Source organism: Nomia melanderi, chromosome 8 (genome assembly GCF_051020985.1).
Source record: "Nomia melanderi isolate GNS246 chromosome 8, iyNomMela1, whole genome shotgun sequence".
Taxonomy (NCBI): Eukaryota; Metazoa; Arthropoda; class Insecta; order Hymenoptera; family Halictidae; genus Nomia; species Nomia melanderi.
In genome coordinates this window covers 16,120,566-16,140,676 of record NC_135006.1, presented here as the reverse complement: position 1 = coordinate 16,140,676, position 20,111 = coordinate 16,120,566, and the positions used below count along the sequence as shown (strand labels likewise).

Here is a 20,111-nt window from a genome sequence, read left to right as displayed (position 1 = left end):
GAATCTAGAAAAAGTTCTACCTATGTTCGACGAGCGGACTAATCGGATCCAATGAGAAAATTCCGTCTCTCGAAATCGTTGTGTCGTTAAATTCCGCAGAAGCCGCGTAAAAATACATCCCCCGGGAGGAGCGCGTAAAAATTTATTTCGCGTAGAAATTAATTTTTTAAGGAAATCCGAGAGCACTCCGGACGAGAGGATTGGAGCTCGTTGAAGGTTATTCGCTGCGGAAATACCGCGGGACGAGTTGCACGCCCGAGCTGGCCGCGCGAGTTAACGGAACGTTGCCAGTCTGGAAGTTACGTTCGGATTCCGTGACCGTTCGCGAGTAATCCGTGTCGTGTATTTTTCACCGATCCGTCCGCGGATTTCAAATTGGAATCTCGTGGCGGGGCGCGCGCTGTTAAGGGTGGAGTAACGGCTGGCGAGCAGAGCGATCACGCGATATCGTCCTGTAGGCGGATAAAAGTTACGAGGCCGTAGAGGCACGCCAGCGCTATCGATTCGGCTCGCTATTACACGCCTTAAGATGCAAAACGAATTACGAAGTCTATCTTCTTCGATCTATCGCGACGAATCCTACCGATCGCGCGGAAGCCTTAATCCCCGTCGGTTATCCGGCTCCGTCGGATTTGCCGGAGGTTAGGTAATCGTGCCTCGGTCGACTGCGCTCTCGAGGACTCGCAGAAGACGGGCTCGGGAATTGTTCTTATTAACGCGTTAAGCGCCACGAAAATCTTAAGCAATTTCCTATAGAGTTTGTCTTTCGTGGCGAAGAGAAGCAGGAATAATTATGAATTAACCCTTTGCCCTCCGAATTTCTCGCGTTTGTCTCGATAACTATTATAGTTGAGTTGCAACGCATTCGAAAGAATAGATAATTTGTAGAGTAAACGATTCGTACTAATATTGGAAATAGCATGGTAATATAGTCTATTTGAAAAATATCTTGACAAAGAAGCCGCGAATAAAACCGATGTCGAGTCACGCTCGACATAGGAGCGCGAAGGGTTAACAGTCTGACACGTGATATTTATGTTTACCGCTACAACATACATTCATGTTCCCGACCTGGTTAGATGTATCAAAGCTCCGGTATCCAAGCTATGAGCAGTTCTCGATTATTTACCATGTACATTGTTCATTTGGGAATTGCTGTATGTTTAAAGATTTCGTTCATGGATCGATTTACACTAAGCGAGAGAGTTCGGCGAAATCGAAGAGTTCACTTCGCCCTGAACCTAGCGAACACCGCGATCCTTCTTCTTATTCCGGTATCCGTGGTAAGCAGAAATTTGGAAATTCGTCGGAGAATCGAAGACGCGGAAGACCGACCGCGTCTCGTCGTTAACGGATACAGTTTCCTCGCGATAAAAGTTTGAGCAGCCTTTCGCGCGCAACGACGTCGAACGCAAAGTTTCATCGCGTCGCGGGCGGAACGTGTGCGGGACGGTTGTTCGCAGGTGACCGAGATAGAGTCACGAGGTAATTAATGGCCCCCGGAGTTTCAGGATTTTCGAGTGTTTCTTTCGGAGCAAGATCGGCGCAGGTCGGGGGGCCGAAGGTGAAAGTTTCGCGGCGAGCCTCGAGGATAAATCTTCCCGGAAGTCGCTTAAAAGTTTCCCTTAAACGGATTCCCGTTAACTCGATTTGGTCCGCCGCGGGGACGCCATTGGCATTCAATGCCCGGTCGCGAGGATCAATATTAATCTTCGAGGGGCCGAGCCGAAGGTACACAGCTCGAGGTTTGAGTTACAGTGGCGTGATTTAATCAAAGGAAAAGTTGCTCCCTTGATTTACCTCGGCCAGCCGACTCCGCTGAAATAATACACCGTGGATCTCTTTTTCGGTAACCGATCTGCCGCGTTCCTACAAACTCGAGGACGGAGGACTCGAAGAGAACTGCAACGGATATCTTCCGCGGGAAGTCTTCTGGATAATGAGAAAAATTTCAGGAAATTACTTTTGAAGGGACTCCGTAATTTCATGGAAACCTAATCGACTGCTGATTCAGTTTATCGAGGATAATTCTGAATTTAGTTAGGTGGACGACGATATTAATGATATTTCTGATTCCAAGCTTAGGGTAATGATCATTCGTGTATTCCAATGATAGAAGGAAACAGTAATGAACGTGAAATCAGATTAAAAAGCGAGGAGTTCAGCCGCTGATCCGTCGAGACGCATCGATCCGCGAGAATGGCCCTTGGAGAATTCACTTGGCCGTTGCACGAGCGGCAGAAAATCGGCGCGTAAATCAGCGCCGCGGTGGAATACCGTAGTAAAAGTGGCCGGGCCATTTTGGGGGTGTAAATTAGAAGCTCCGTTCGTCGAATCGCGGCCCCTGGTTGGCAACGAGCCGTAAAATTAACCGGGGAAGGAAAAGGGGCCGAAGGAAACGCGCGGAATTCCGACAGGCTGCTTTGGTCCCGGCATCGCGAAACAAGTGGCGCTTATGATTCTACGGTCCGCTGCACGTTCGAACCGTAACAACTTTACAACGCGAGGAAACGAGCCATAGTAACGGAACAATGCAACAAAAATATCCGAGTGTCTACGTTAAAGTAGAAAGGAAAGTTCCGGTGCTTTGCGCTATTCGAACGAGTCCCTGTGATTCTTCGGAGTTCGTCCATTTGCATTCGTTGGAACAATGAAAAACAGTTACCGTCTCGTTCGAGTTCCCGGAGAAAATTCGGTTTCTTTATCGCGTTGAATGCCGGGCCATTTCGCGCGGCAAAATACGCGGACCGAATGAGAGTACAATATCACAGTATTTAATTTAGCTGCGTTATCGTCGTCGCGTTATCTCGTATAACATCATCGGTTTGCGTTGCATTGTCTATGATACAGAAAAGGTTTCGAGTGACAATGGTTTAATTGTTCGAATTATAGTAATTCGAGTTGGTTGAAATCACCGGTGACCCCTGCGATATTCAACGCGATAAATCTTCCCGACAGGGTCCATTTTTCCCGACAAAAACACCCCCGTCCCTCGTATGGTTACAATTTACGCAATCGCGTTCGATCGCGACGTCTCTATAAAAACCATCCACTCATTCCCGCGCGCGGTCGCGACAGCGAGTTCCAGTTTTTTAATTATAATACACAATATTCCGCGACGTAACTTGGGAAAACCAGATTTGACCTTTCCGGAGGGTTTACCGCTCTCGGAATCAAATTAAAGTCTCGCTCAAGCTTTCGAAACTTTTTTATTAACCCTCGGCAGTCGCTCAGGTAGCAGGAAACTTTTTAAACGTAATCCCGTAGACGTTACTTATTTTAATACGGTTAATAAACCAGTCGGAGTCTCCTCCGTTCCAAAGGAAATATGCAGATTTTACGTACGAAGAACAAAATGGGGTCGCGTTAAATCCCACGTGAACCCTCGGGGGTTAGTAACGGCGACTCGAATAATTTTAAAGCACGCGATTCGTTTCTCCCACCGTTCCGCGTAATCGATACATCGTTCAACCCCTTCCTTCGCCCTCGATGACCACGGCTCCGCGTTTTTCAGCTGCTGCGCGAGTGATTCCCATTGACTTCTCCGAGGACACTGATGCACTGTTGATTCTAACTCGACGTTAAGTCATCGAGCACGAACAGGTCCGTACTGATAGTATCGTGACAACTCCGAGCAAGGTGTTTCATCGTTTAACCTGGTTGAAAACTGCCAAACGCGATCCTCTTCCGTTTCAAATCAGAACGACGCTTTTCCATTTTTACCGAAAAAGATTCTAAAACGTGCGAACGTTTCCCTTCTTCATTTCCCGGCTGGCAACAACATGAAACGAAATAATTCAAAGGAAGATAGGTGAAGTTGATCTGCTTCTACGAATCGACTGCCACTTTTATGCGACATAAGAAGGCTCGCCACTCAAACCTTTAACCCTTTCAGTCCTATGTCAGACTCGACATTCTATATTTATTTGTAGCATCACAATTGTACCATTTAAAGGCACCTTTCAATGACTCCGAAATATTCTCGAATAAATAAACATATCGTCACATTAAGCTGTAATTGATAACGTCGACGCGAACCTCAAAGTGAGAAAGAGCACTTCGGACCGCAAAGGGTTAACGCTATACAGAATTAAATTCTAGACAATGCGGCTTATAAATTTCAGCGTTGCAGCATTCACGTCATTTCGCGTCACGATGAAAATTCACGTGTCAAATAACAAAAGCTCGCTAAAGCTTTTGTTCTCTACGCAACATTCGGCGCCAGGTTCACGAACATGCGTCGCGTAATTGTTCCGTCGCGCGCTTCCTCTGTCTTCCACGTTTCCCATAATTACCTTCGTTTGTCTCTATATCGTTCAATTGTTATCTACTTAAACGAGGCGAACCGCGACTAAAGGTAACGCGGAATTACCCCAGTACGCCGGTGGAAAAATATTCCTCCCCGAAGAGGCCGAACCGGCGGATAACGAGGACAATCGGAGCCATCTTCGCGCGCTCATTAGTCAGGCTTGGTCGCGGCGGGCGCGAACTTCGGGAGCTGCGGCCCGTTTTATTCGCAATTTCGGTCGGTCGCCGCGCGCTCCCTTGTAATTTCCCCCGGCCGGCCGTGTCCCGGATGCTAAGTAATTGCCGCGCTTGGGGGGCTGTATCGCGCGATAACGCGACACCGGCTGCCGTTGCACGGGGCTCCGCGTGCGCGCAGTTTTCTCCGCTTGTAATCTAAAGTTTCGCGGGAACAACGGGGTCGTCCCGTGCATCGGGGTCTCGCGAGGCCGCGCCGCCGATTCCGCAGCCCGCGCGCCGCGGCGAGGCGGCGTAGACGCGCGTGAAATTATCGGACGAGTAACCGGAGCTCGTTAACTCTTCGCGGTCGAAAAAGTTCTTCGTTGCGGGGACTTCCGTCGAAGTTCCTCCATTCGACTACGGTTTAATATGGCACTTTTCCTTTTAATTAATCGACGAGTACACCGTCACTCCGCGTTTCCAATTAATAATTTAACGAAATAGCGCCGCGCCTGTAATTAGTCGATTAATATACTGCGCTTCCGGTTAATAAATGAATGAATTAATAATCCGCGGTGATAATTAATAGATGAATACATGAATAATTCGACTTGACGCTTTACTAATTTCCTTGAGTTACTACTGAATAATGTCTATGGAAAGAGCATTGCGCGTGAAGCTTAAGTAATGTATTAATGAATTATGATAATGTGCGATTATAATTAATAATTGAGTAAATTGACCTGACACTCTAGTCGTTTCTTTGGGAATATTTGGGAAGCAATATGTTACTGCTCAGTAATATCCATAGAAAGAGCATTGCGTGAAGTTTAAGTAATGTATTAATGAATTATGATAATCTGCGATTATAATTAATAATTGAATAAATTTCTTGTCACTTTAGTTATTTCTTTGAGAATGTTTGGGAAGCAATTTGGTACTACTCAGTAAAGAATATAATATCAAAGAATATAATATCACAGAATAACCGAAGAGATCGAAGAAATAAGATGCAGCTTTCCACGGATTAATCTGGAAAAATGTGATCGAGGTTTCAAAGAGCCCCGAGCATCTACAATAGAATAAAATCTTTGGAATATCGGGATCTTCTCTGCACAGTCGCGTGCATCGGATAAGGGTTGCTTTGCCCCGCGAAGGGCGAATAATATTCGAATCCCTGTTTCGTATGGAAAATATTCAGCGCGTGTGCGCTTCGTTATCGCGGAGCGAGCGAAGGAAAACGCCGACTCGGCGTGTTCCTTTGTTCAAGGACCGGACCAAGATTGGAAACCCGCTGTTTACGGGATCGCGTTCGGGACGATTGGATAAAGATGCCTTTAAGCGAACGAAGTCCGGCGGAGCCTGTCGATTCCGCTTTTTCGAAAAAGGTTCGCGTCGCGTCTGTTTCCTCGACTGTGCCGTCATCCGGGGAACGTATGCTCCGTTCGGCGCGCGCCGTTTATTTTCTATCAAGAGGAGAACTGCACCGGCAGCAGGCGAAGCTCTCGATGCACGTATTTGCAGGCGCACGGCAAACAATCGCAATACGGCGTGTCCTGTTCATCCGCCTTTTCAAAACAGAAGGGAAACATTCCGAGAATTTCGTAGAATTTTCGAAAAACATCCCGAAAGCTGTGCGATCGCGGGTAATACTCGGCGGCCGAATGCTTTGAAATGCGGCGACTCGCGAGGGAATGGCGCCGTGGAACGGAACTCTAAGATACCTACGAAACGCAATTCACCTGGAGTCACGCTTTTAATTTCATACGGGAGCGTTATGAAAATTTCACGACCTCCGAGATAACGAGGAAACCCGGGGAACGGTATCAAAGGAAGACCGAGGAAAAACTCGCGGCTGTATTTGAATTCGGAGGAACTTTGAGTCCCAGCGACGAGCGAACATTTTCCATTTCCAGTTCGCTATTGATGTCGTTTCGATTGACAAATATAAGCGAAGACGGTGAAAGGTATAATCGTGATACGATAGATCGAGATCTTTCCATTTTCTTTCCCTCCGCGAACTGCGGACGCAGTAAGTGATCGAATACTTGTGAGCGATGTGTATTCAGAAATACGATTTCTTTTAGTCAATACGATCGTTCTCGATAACGTCGATATCATCGACGGAAGAATCAGTGTTTCGTTTAAAGGAAATTGAAATTACAAATTGTAAACCTCGAGTAGAGCCGACGTTCTCGAAAACGAAACGAGCGTCACCGAAAATGGAACACCCGGAGAGTTTTGGAAATGTATATTGAAAATCGTTTTGGAGCATTCTTTTATTCATGAAGGTGGTTTCATCGTGGAATAACTGGAATGTCGATGGAGATAAACAAATCGAAACTTTTCAGTTAGGTTAGTTCGCGTACAACGAGAGTTCGGAAACAATGGAACGAATAAAAGGTATCGTTAAGCTGGAGCGTGTCGCGTGCAACCGACACGCGGGATCTCTGAGAATTACCATCGGCCGACCGAGAACCGGGAATAACCTCTCTCGCGAGCATTAACGGCGGGGATATCGGTCGCGTGGAATTACGCTCTGATAATTGTAACCGGAAACGAAGTCTCCCGTGGTACATTACGGTCGGAGCGTCGTTCTCGCGGGCTGCGCGGTCAGAGAATTGCGGCAGTCGGGGAAAATCTCGGTGAAAAAATCGTGACCACGAGGAAAAGTGCGGCGGCCGTTAAGAATGAAAATCTCTCGGCGAAATAGAAACATTTTTCGTTTCAATCCTGAAACGCTGGAAGTACCGAGCAATCAAACTGACTGTTAATATTCCTGAAATCACAAGAGTACATTTATTCAACTTTCGGTTGACTGATATCCAGCTTGCGTATTGCTAAGTAAATTTCCTATCGAATTCTGTTAATTGAAATTCTTGTAATAATTTCTCAGAGAAGCAACCGTTACCATTTTTACACTAGAACTACGTGCCAGTCAAAATGACTGGTTTCGATTTTTTTGTTTAGCAATTATTGATATTTTCAAAGCATTGAATATTCGAGATGATTTTGAAAATAAATAGAGTACTATAATGAATGTCTGAAGAAACTGAAAATAATATTGTTACAATTTTTATAGGAATGACATATTAATCGTATTGAATGCTCGGTAGTTCCAGTGTTAACCCTTAACACTCCCAATTTTCATAGTATTCCCAGCGAAAATGAGAAATGCTACAACACTCCTTCGATCTTTTATTTTCCTTCTCAATGCAAAGTTTGGATGTGTGGAAGATCGAATAATTTTAGGGTAGTCTCTTTGAGATTCATTAAAATATCTAATATTATTCCTGGTGCAATATTGGAACCTACAGAGTTCAAAGGGTTAACTGCAAACTGAGGACATCAGGAATAGGTGATTTCGACTCGTCTGCTTTTAGTGTTAAGTTGCCGAATAAGTTGACCTCATAACATCCAAACTGAAATATGTTAATTGAAACTTCACCGAATGTAATTTCTATGAAGGGACGGAGAGAAGTCAATTTAACTGCTCGTCGGTTCCAGCGTTAAAGCGTCTATAGTGGCATAATATCATTGACCGCGACGTTCTTTGTCGCGTGAAAGGGAGGAGGAAACAGAGAGCTTAAAAAGAACGGCGAAACGAAGATAAACATATAATAGAATACAATGGACTTAAAAAAAAGGAGGAAGCGAGCGGAGCATAAATTATGCGGCGCTCTCTTTAAAATGGCCCTGGACAAACTCGTTTACAAAGCCCGGCGAAATGTAATATCCGGCGCTCTTTCGCTTCGTTAGGCCGGTACACCTGTCGCGGGCGCCATTGCGAAACGAGATTCGTCGAGTAGTCAATTTGCGGCTTTTCCGGGGTGAGGTAATTCATTCGACGTTCCAGCCGAGAATTCGAGGAACCGCGTCCCGCGAACGCCGGCTTTTCCGATTGATCGAGCGACTTTTACCTGTTGGAGTTCCCCGGACGAGCCGCGCAGGTAAGATTCGTCCCGATGGGAAAATACGAGCTCCGGCGCCATCGAAGAACCAACGGAACCGTCTCTCGCTTAATTAATTGTTCAATTGGAATTACTCCGGAAGCGATCGAACGGGTATCGCCGAATAAACGAATAACTAGTAATCCATCGGAGCCGGAATATTTTAATCGGCGCACGGGATATTTACATACGTAACGTGATTTATGTATTTCGGATTGAATCTCTGTCGGTCGATTCAGCCGACTGGGATTTTTCCCGTTGGACAGTCGCGAAAGTGTCGCGGAAATTGAAATGGCGCTTCGGAGAGGCTGTTTGCGCCTCGCAAACTAGTTTTCCTTTAACACTTCTCGCTCCGTAATTATTTATATTTCTCCCTTCTACGCTTTCCTGCAAATTCATTAACGCAGACGCGATCCGTCGAACCAATTTCGAGATATTCGGTGCGAAAATACAGTCTCGAGACTGTTCGAAAGGTTTACAAGTTTTCCATTGGTAATCTAGTTCTATACGTTGAATTCCACTTTTTCGATTGACTTTTGTCATACGTATTGCAGTGTCGTAGTTTTAAGACAGCGGGGCAGCGAGTGTTCTAAGGGTAATAAAAGGGGAAGGAACTCATGGAGGCCAGGCCCAAGTCTATTTATTTGTACTCTATTCACCGCTTGATTTCCTACAGTGAAGCTATAATGTTCGATATTTAATATTATACTTCATACAACGCATCAATCCGAGAAATATTGACGTGGAATAGCTGTCCGTCGATTCACGTGAATTTCTCGTCGAGTTGGTTCTACAAAATATCGTCTGCGTCTCGTCGGAAAATGTTGTAATATTTCTAGTGGGAAACTTCGGAGCGCAAAGGGTTGAAACACCATTAGCACCACAATATTCGCGACTTCCCGTCGATTCAATAACGCGAAGTCTCGACGCGAGTGCAACGAACGACATCGGCGCGATTGGAATTCAGATAGTGCGAAGGGTCCGTAATAACGCGACATAACGAAATAATCGCGCGGGAAGACGCGTGGGAGGGGCAGTCGGGCCACCGTCGTCAAACACCGGAGGAGTTCCATAGGGATCAAAGGTAATTTGCAATTCATAGCAGACTGCGGAGGACAAAGGCGGTCGAAGGGCGGGCAGGAGTCAGCGGAGGGCCACGGTTTTATGGAAACAACCGGCGCAACGTTCGGGAGCGGCGTCCTTCCGGCCGGAAGCGATCCCTCACGGCCGATTCTGGTGCCTTAATCCGTCGATTAGTCACCGGTTCGTGGAAACAACGGGAGCCCCGACGAATTATCGTCCGGCCGGTTGATCGACTCTCGCGCGCCGGTAATAAGACGGCCCGGAACACCGGTTCGAATTCAATTTAATTAGCTGGCCGAGCAGCACCCTTCCCGGCTGAATTATAGGGCGATTTAACGCCCGAACCCTCTCATTTACACGGGTTCCTTCTCAACTTCATTGTTCCGTTGCATCGGGAATCACCGTCAACCCTTTGCACTTCGATTTTCCTTCGCATTTCTTCCTGGACGACTCTGTGTCACTACAATATTTGATTTAGAATGTATTTTAGAAGATAGTTCGCGGAGAGCAGTGTAAACGATTCTTCTTATTAACCCGTTGGCGTACTATTTACTTTCGCCGCTAAGCTCATGTATCATTTCATTATCGACAGTTTGGAAGAAATGCAACAGAATTGTCCATTCTACTTCAAGTAAATTTTATTTGAAGATAATATAATGATAATAGCAAAATAGTTTGCTTTGATCCGTGGTTAATGAGTAACATTGTACGGCAAGGGGTTAATAATATTGAAAATAATATAACAAGTGAACCCTCTGAGGACGAACGTCTGTTGAACTTCTTTATCTAAACTACGAAGCTGCAGACAATTGAATTATTCGAATAATAAGGGGTTAGTGTGTCATTCGGTTTCTTCGTAGTATTCAGCAGTTCAATGGATAATTTCGATTCGACCGCTGAAGATTTCATCCACAAAGGGTTAACCCGCTTGCGCCATTAAGTCATATATGCGTGAATTTTCGGAGCTATTATTACCGAAGCTCATATACGCGCGGAATTAATACGCGTTGATTCAACTTCATCGTAGAAAGCTCGCAAACGTTGTGTAGCTTGATTATCAGAGAAAAAAGAACATATTCATTTGATCACTGCGATAATTGACACGTGGCATTACGTAGGTATCGACCATTCGAAGTACTATCATTCTGAGCGAAACTATTCAATTTCATTTGCGAAATTATTTTCATATAAACGTTATCAGTAACATTTCGAACGCGTGGCAGCTGCAGCGAGTAATTGTGTTTTCCATGTTTTTGCCGGAATATCGAATAATTGGAGAAATATTATTTAATCATTCGCTTTTTCAGCGCAAACGAATACCGATTTTATTCTGAATCTTGCTGTGGCAAGCCTTTGTGGAGATTTTAATCCCCTGTTACATTTGTGTTCCGTAATTTCCTTTGGAACAGAAGCTGACGTGCAATTAAGGGGAGAGGGCAGACTTTTTAAGCCGAGCGCGGCGCGCATAGGACGCTGATGTTCAATCGATACGACTGTTTTCTGCAACGAAAATGTATCTTTTATTGGAAATTGGAATTTCGTTCCTCGGATGAAATTATCTTCGGATTCTGAAGAGCCACAGCAGACGATACCGGCAAGAACCGTGGGGACGCAACGTCAGGAGAATATTCCGCGCTACTTGATACGCCTCATACATATTCCATTAGAGCACTAAAACTGCGCTATCGGAATGAGAGTAGACAATAATCGCGTTAGTTGCATGTACTTTTGTCACGTATTCTCTTACGAGGAACGTCGCGAAGGAAAATGGACGCGGATGGAGTATCAGGACGCGGTAAATATTAAAATTCGTACCATTGCTAGCCGTGTGTCTCGAACAATAATCGGAAGAATCAGAAATTAAAATCAAATTCTAATTCGAATCTTCAGTTTCTCTTTAAACTCGATCACCTTTCAATCTTCACATAAATACTTCAGTTTCAAAGATCCACAGAAAATATCGACAACTAACACTTACGATTTCTCGATCGTATTTCAAACACGTCAATAATTAGAAGAATCAGAAATCAAATTCTAATTCAAATCTTCAATTTCTCTTTAAACTCGATCACCTTTCAATCTTCACATAAATACCTCAGTTTCAAAGATCCACAGAAAATATCGACAACTAACACTTATGATTTCTCGATCGTATTTCAAACACATCAATAATTAGAAGAATCAGAAATCAAATTCTAATTCAAATCTTCAATTTCTCTTTAAACTCGATCACATATCAATCTTTACACGAACACTTCAGTTTGAAAGATCCACAGAAAATATCGACAACTAACACACTTACGATTTCTCGATCGTATTTCAAACACGTCGACGGAAAGAGTATTAACGACGATCGTTCCCGCGTCAATCGTGGAGTCCCGAGATCCCCGATATCTCGGTGTCCCGCGGTTGTTATCCATGGGGAACAGTAGGTACGTGTCCAGGAGCGAATATCCGTGCTCCGTGATCCGAGATGATTTGTCTGACACGGTCTGATTAGGCGGATCGATGGTCGGACACGCAACCGTACACCCTTAACGCCGGCAGAAGGACCACGCTATTAATCCCCGGTGAAGGATTATAGATTCAATCAATGTTGACACGTGCCTCGAGCCGATATCGGCCACCGGAAGCGTCGTAATGAACGCGGATAGGCCCTCTCTTGAATCTTAACCGCCGCAGGACAACGGATCTCGCCTGTTGTTTCGTCAGGCACTTTGATTAGAAATGTTGATCGTGATCAACGATCGACGTTCACACTTCGATCTAACAAGGAATTTGTCATTTCTAAATATGTACTATACGATACGTAGGATCTCATTTGAAAATTGATTTCTACGTCTAGCCTTCTCCTTATAAGTTCTGACACGTGTACGATTTTAGTGACAATTCGGAATCATTGTCGACCCTTTGAAAATCATCTCTCGAGTGTAAAGATAACACTTTCGACGAATATCGATAGAATAGTCGATGTCTTTTTCGTCTGGAATCTTACTATTAATAATATTCAAATCAATCGATTGCACTCGAGAGATGATTTTCAATCGATCGATTCGAGATAGAAGTATTATAAAGTTTTATGTGTAATATTAAGATGTAATATATTATTAATAGTAATATCCCAGAAGAAAAAGACGTCGATTGGAATATTCTATCAATATTCGTCGGAAGTGTTACCATTGCCGAATGAAAACGCTCGGAAATACAAGCGACAATGAATAATTCTTGAACAGTATTTTACGCGGGGTAAATGGGACGTGTTTAATATTTTATAGCGCGGAACGAGAAACGAGCGCGAAATATTAATTGAATAATTAATGCCGGTTCGATGGAATAATTCATGCTGATTTCATCGAATAATTATCGTCGATTTAATTGAGATATAATTGAAACACGCTTAACTTGTGTGCAACAATTAAAACGACGCGACATCGACGACCCGCGCCGATTTTCCTCGGCCGCTTTTCCGCGACAACCGATTAACGAACGACTCGGAATTGCTGTTCGGCTTTCTAAATGCTCGAAGCAACGGTGCACGCTCGAATCTCGCGTCCCACGCGCACATTTCGCGAAATCCAGCCGCCGAACTATCGCACGTCACTCTTAAACGTTGATTGAAACGCTTGTAAATCGCGCTCAGCCTTCGTGAACCTCTTAACCGTGGTTCTGCGACAGCTGCTATCTGTCGGAGTGAACAAGAATTTGTCTAGAAAGTACTGCTAGAATAATGATTAGAAAGAATGTTACGCGCCGAAAAATGACAATAGGACACACCGTCGCAGTCGCGTGAGAAACAAAAGGAGCCTCTACCACGGCCGGCCAATCGGTACGCGTGTCCCGCAAAGTCGCACTGATCGGCCGCTCGGTAGATGCTCCTTTTTCCTATAAATATGCCGACTTTTTTCCTTGAGCGTCAGTTAACCCTTTGCACTCGAGAGGTGACTCCCAGTCACCACTTGATTTGACAGAGTAAGACTATAGAATGTGATATTTAATGTTAAACTTTGTGTAATGCCTCGATGCGTGAAACATTGGAATAAAACAGCTTTGTCCCTCAATGTACTGGTGATTTCTAATTAGTTTCAAAGAACATCGTCTTCGTAAAGAAATTTTAAATATTTCTAATAAGAAACGTTCGAGTGCAAAGGGTTAACATCGGATCGCGTAATCGACAACCACCCAGTCTCAACAATAATCGTAGAAACAAGCATCCAAAATCATGCTGCGTCGATGAAATTGTTAGAATCACTGTATTACTTCAACATTGTACTTTTAAGCGTGAAATTATATTTTTTTGGGCGAAACTAAACAAACCAGTTCAACAACCTTATTGCCCTATCACTGTAAGAAGTCGCAGGGTCCGAGAATCGCGAACAAAGAATAATAAATAACATTAGGAAGTCATTTTAAAATGAAAAAGTAATTACCACTAAAGTTATCGAACGACGAATCGACTTTTTTAAACTTCTACGTGGTAGCCATAACTCTATTTACCTTTCGATCAAAGAATTTCTCTTCGTCGCGAGTTACCGCCGTCTTTTGTTTAAAATATAAAATGGATAGAATCCCGTAGCGTCGAATGCTCACGCGTCAGCGAGAATCCAGCGAACCGATTCGATCGAACGCACCGTGAAATCCGGTAAAAATCTCTTTGAGGTTCCACCGGCGTTGAATGGAGCTCGCGTTTTTCAAAGATTGTCTCGAAACAGTGAAAAGGGACACTGGTACCACCGCGCGTTCCGAAGTTCACTTAAATCCGGTTGGTGTATTAATCTATCTCTACCCGAGCGGATTCGCTTTCATCGGGGATGGTTTGTACATCTCCGCCGGCGGATTGCGTCTTCACAGGGTTTTAAACGAAAGCTTCGAATGAAGAGAGCAACAGAGAGTCAGAGAGAGAGAGAAAGAGAGAGAGAAGAGAAACGATCGAGGATTAGGAGGGACGTATCGGAAATGCACGATGCAGGTTGGCCAATATTCGGCTCGATGAGTCTTTTACCGCCCTTGTCACGGTTTCGTTACACCGTGACTATCGAGCTCGCGTATTTACTGCCTCCTATTGGATCGAAATTCCTCTCCACGTGTATTTTTGCCTCTCGCAACTGAAAAACACGCGAAACCTGTAGGAACATCGAAAGAGTTTTTCGTACTTGTTTCGTCACGCAATTCCCTTGCTGTTCCAGTGTCAAATGCCAATATGGCGAAGACAGAAAGATAATTCTGTTTATAAAATACAACCGAAGGTGTCGAATATATTTCTAAGGAATATTTTATCGAAGCTCTCTTTTCTTGAAGATTTCGTTCGTGACACTTTCGACCGTCTGACCGTTCCCTGCCGTTTCTACTTGCCGCAAGTAGAAGAGCCTCACCGTGCAAGTTTCCGCAACTAATTTCCTCGGAAAACGAACGTATCGCGTATATCAGATTCCAGAGAGTCACTATTTTTCCGGATTGCCTCGTAAGACCCGGGACGCGATAGAGTCGACGGTGGGACTGGTCGAAAAGTAATTAACACTGGCGTAGAACCGATGGAGCGGTAGTTTCAAGCTGCGCTTCAGTAAACGGAAGGCGGGCTTCAAGGGATCGGTTTAAGGGGATCGAGTGATGGGATGGGGCTAAGTTCAAGGGAAGTTTCCATGGAAAACAGGAAGGGACAAGGGATTCGATGACGCGTTGTTCGGTCGGGCGGGCGGCGACGTTGAGTACAGGAACTTCGAAGCGAGGGAATATTCGAAGGGGTAACGAGGAGGTCAGAAATTACCGGATGGAGCATCGCGCGGCTCTCGGTTTCCGGATTTCCATTACGCGTTTCCATTGGTTCGGCGAGCCCGCTCGAGTGATCCGGACGGATTCAGCAGATCGGATCATCGTTTCTTTGCCGAGCATCCGGTTCGAGGAATAATTAGCAAGCCGCTCGAGTGCAATCGACGGGATCGCTTACATATTAATCCGTGACCGATCCCTTCGCGTCATTTCCCCTCCGGTTAATCGACTTCTGTGGAACGAAACCCGATAGCGTTTCAGCGATCACTAATGCATTTCTAATCTGTCGTTGCCGCGGTGTTCGGTCGATCGATTCTAATCGCGCAAGAAGACCCGATATTCGCCTGGATGTTCAGGGATCATTTCGTACAACACCGACCACCGAGTTGGAACTTTGATCTCGTTACAATAAGAACGCTGATTCTTTCGTATTGTTCGCCGCGTAAAGGTCATTCGACGAGCCAATAGCCGAGAGTGTCTCTCCTCTCTCGCTTTGAATTTCCGGAGATCGCCCGGAACGACTCGACCGAACCGGCGTGTTCCATTGTCGTCGCGAGCGGCTGGGAGCCGGGCTTTTGTGCCGGTTTTTTGTTCGGCAAGCGAACGCGGCCGGCCATAAAACGCGATCTTCCTTTTTAAACCGGCCTCCGAACTCATAAACGGGCCCCGAGGAATAACTGATGATGGAAACATCGAGCGTCGTCGTCGTTGTTTCTGTCTGCGATTGTTGCGCCGATGGGTTACCGTGCAGGTCAGTGGATCTCAACCTTCAACCCGTCGCGACGGTTATTCTATCCTCGGAAACAGTCTTTTTATTATTAACGCGACTGCGTTACTTATGATTGGACGTCAGCGGGTCTTCAATGCGTAAAGTGCCGACATGAAACACCGAGCGCGCTGTTCGGTCAATCCTTTCGCTGTCCTGTCTATCAACGCTCGCTGTAGCAAACGGTCGAGTTAAAATAGATGAAATTCTCTACTGTTTCGGTCACCGTGTCCGTATCGCATTTCTCTTTCATTTATATTTGCCAGCCGTTAAAACTAAACCGGTGACTCGCGCTTCGGGAACCTCTGCCGCGGCGTATCGCGCCGCCCATGGTAATGGCGTCCGTTGAAAAATCAGCAACGCGCGAGAAGCACCGACAACTGCAAATCGACCAGACGCCGCGCATCCGGTCGATCGTAATAACGAGTCCCGAGTCCCGCAAACGTTCAAATGTTTTCGTTAGCCGGCGACTGCACTTCGTTCTCGGATTTCGTGACGTTCCCGCTTTATTTTTTCCGCTCGTTCCCCTGTTTTATTTTGTTCCCCGGCCGAGCAACATTTTTCATTCATCCGAGATGATTTCATTACGTCGCGGGACGCGGACCGCGTCCCGGCCGCGAAAACACCGGCACGAAACGAAATTCGACGAGGCACAAACGAGAATCTGTACGCGAGCACGTTTTTTCGTTTCCGTATTAACTCGCGAACCCTTTGAACGACCTCGCCGGCAGATTCAACTTTCGTACGCTTCGAAATTCTGTGCAAGTCGAAAGTATTCTACCTGATGTGTGTCCAACGCGCCAGCAATTTTGTTGGAAAAATATTCGGTTCGTTCGACGAACTCTCGGTTTTCCCATTGCAATTCGCTTCCTGACGCAACTTGCGGGATTCGTGGGAATTTTTGTAACGTTACACTTGCGACTGACGTTACTAATGTACTTGTTACAGTTGTAATTGTAACTATGCAGCTTTGTACGTTACAGTTACTCGAGTTACAAGAAGCAAGCAGAGTTAACCCTTAGCACCAGGTTGTTTCGTGATCTATCAGCAACTGCAACTAATTTTTACAGTATTCCTAGCGAAAATGAGAAATGCTATAACATTTCTTCGGTCTTTTATTTTCCTTAGTAGAAAATTTCGATGTGTGGAGAGTCTCATAATTTTAGGGTAGCTTCTTTAAGATTCATTAGAATATCTAATATTATTCCTGGTGCAATATTGGAGCCTACAGAGTGCAAAGGGTTGAACGATTTGATATAGCAAGATTCTAGTCTTAAATACAGTATTATGCTTCGTATAACACATCGGTGTTTTAAACATTCAAATAAAGTAACTTTGTTTCTCGATTTATCTGCGTTGTCCATTAGTCAGTTCCACAGAGTGCAGTTTATGTCTTATTGGAATACATTCAGTATGTTTAGCGAGAAACATTCGACTGGAAAGAGTTAAGCCAACTGCGACGCGGTTCATTTATTACATTCGAATAATTTGCAACGGAAAAATCGCCGGATTAACAGGTGCGTAAAAAGATTACCCGCGCGCGAGTTGATCGATTCATTCATAGATTATACGGGCCGCCTGCATAAATATCACCGATCGAACGCCGCCGCGCCGACGGTGGAGTTTTCACGGGGAAATTATTGCCGGACGCGACCTGGCCGGTCCGCGTGCACGTTTCAGCCCCTCGTTAGCGCCCGATTAAAATGTTTAATTGATGCGGTTCCCATCGGGCGTCGTCATTACCCGCGGCAGCCAATTACATCTCACGTCCCGAGTTTGCACGGATGTTCGCGCGCGAACGTACCGGTCCATTATGACGCGATTACTCGCGCAGGATTTATCCGCGATCGCCTGCTACTTTATTCCATCCGGAAGCTTCTACGGGGATAAAGGATGATTCGAACCTGGCGTTCGGGAAATCAAGCGTCAAACAAATTTTCGGGGATCATGTTAAAAGGGAGATTCCATTGTTCGAGATTACAGCAGAATCGGTTCGTTTCGTTCTCCACGAAATCGAATTACTCAATATTTCCATGGACGATTGAATTCTTACAGTTTCCAAAAACAAAAGGTACCTTACTGTTTCGTCAACCACGCGACGCGAGGATATTCGTTAAGCGAACGAACACAGGATCGCGAAGGTAGAAGCTTCGCGTTTCAAATGATACCGGATGCATCATCCTGCGACCTTTTCTCACGGAGTTATAACATTTCGAAGCGCGAACGATTTTTCATAGAACGCTCGAAGCTTCGTCCGAAACGCTGTCGTCTAAACGAAAATGCGATACAAATCGATGTCGCGCAGCAAAGAAAACGCCGCTCGATACAGCAACGCCTGCCGACGTGGACAAGAGGAATTTCAATTTTATTATTCGACGAGATTCCCCGACGCAGCCGGAATTAATGCGAACACGGACGCGTAGCTCGCTCCGTCCCGCGGCAACCGCGCGTGAGCTATTCCTCGGGAGCACGATGGCGTAGGTGGAATACATTTCACGAAATTCATCGATGCCGGAATTTCGACGGCTTACAAGTTGGAAGCGCGGCCGCGCGGAAATCCCGCGGCTCGCTGGAGCAAGCGTACACCTTAAGAATTTTAATTCGCCGCGACGCGCTGAAAAATTCCGCGCCGGAGACCGTCCGTGAAGTCCTGGCGAATATGACAAGCCAGAATGCCGAGCTTCCCGTCGATCGCAATGCGACCGAGGAGTCGCCGGATTAAACCCTCGGGTCGCCGGGAAATACCGCAGATCGGTTTCTCCGGGAGTCAACAACTCGATCTCCTGTATTTCACCGGTGGTCGAGCATCCTCGAAGGAGACGCTCGTTTTTCACCGGCGACACTTCGTCAGTCTTTGAAGCTCGAATATTGGAGAAGACTTTTGAAATGAACCGACGGTTACACTTGTAAACTGAAGAAAATAGGAACCGGCGACCGTTTGAAGACTCCGATGCTTATTCCGAACATTCTCAAGCTCTGCGAATGAATTCGTTCACACGGTCGCGGGCAGTAAAGATTCTAACGAGCTGCAAAAATAGAAAGAATAATTTCAAAAGATTGAGGCTACGTAGAATGAGATTCCTGACAATGTGGCTTATAAACTTCAGCGTTGCAGCGTTCGTGTCATTTCGCGTCACGATGGAAATGAACGCTACAGCATGCGCGTCCGCGAACGTGTTAAATTACTCTTCGCTGAAGAGCACTTCCGCCGGTATTGATATTGCAAAAATTCTACTTCGGTTTCGACGAGCAGCGCGCGTGTGTTGCAAAATGTAACGCCGACAGCGAAGCTGGCCGACCGAGAGCAAATATGCGCAAGAAAATTGTGGACCCAAGACACCCAAAGGGTGACGCGAAATTTGTACAGCGTCGAAGGCATCAAACGAACGCCGATCGGTCTACGAACTTCTTCCGCAGGATCCTCTCGCGTCACCGCCGAGTGGCTGAACAAACGTGTGGCTCCGCGAGCGTAATTACGCGGAGTAAACACTCCGTCGAAGGGCGTGTCGCGCAATCGAGCCGATTAAACGGCTGCCGCGAGTCCACGGTAGCCTCTCGGGTTCGCGTCGCCGCCGAACTCCGCTTCCGTCAGCCTCGCCTGTCGTCCGTCTCCAAAAGGTCGCGTGTGAATGGAAAAACACGCGAAGAAGAGAGGGCCGCTGGGAATAAGAGCAAACAGATACTTAGAGTAACGAATTTAATTGGGAGCCGAGATTCCCGTCCGGAGAGTAGAAAAAGGCTCGTCGCTTGTCCCGGCGTCGGCGGGAAGCGGACGCCGGGAGCGCTCTAATATTCCCAGACTTAATTATGATGACGAGATGAATCTAGGAAATGGGTTGCTTCCGCATTCAGGGGACCGAGCGTTTTCGCAACGCTCGAAAAACCCGTCGTTTCCAACGTCGAGACGCCTCCACTCCCTCTTCCCCGGGAGCTTCCCGCGTTCCGCGAGCTCGCCTCCCGCTCCGTTTCCCTCTCTCGCACCCGCTCCGTCACGATTCGAACTGTATCCCCGTGTTCCCGTCGCGATTCTTTCGCTTTCGACGTTCCGGCCTCCCATTGTTTCGCGTTTAATTCCTCGCCGCGTC

General features: G+C 46.0%; 1 protein-coding gene and 1 long non-coding RNA gene across 2 annotated transcripts in view; one reads left to right on the top strand and one right to left on the bottom strand.

Annotated features, from left to right (window-relative positions):
* LOC143174822 (uncharacterized) overlaps window positions 1-20,111 on the bottom strand; it is a 121,912-nt gene that overhangs the window by 27,219 nt on the left and 74,582 nt on the right. The window lies entirely within an intron of this gene.
* Window positions 1-20,111, top strand: part of LOC116432648 (uncharacterized) — a 199,392-nt gene that overhangs the window by 145,392 nt on the left and 33,889 nt on the right. The window lies entirely within an intron of this gene.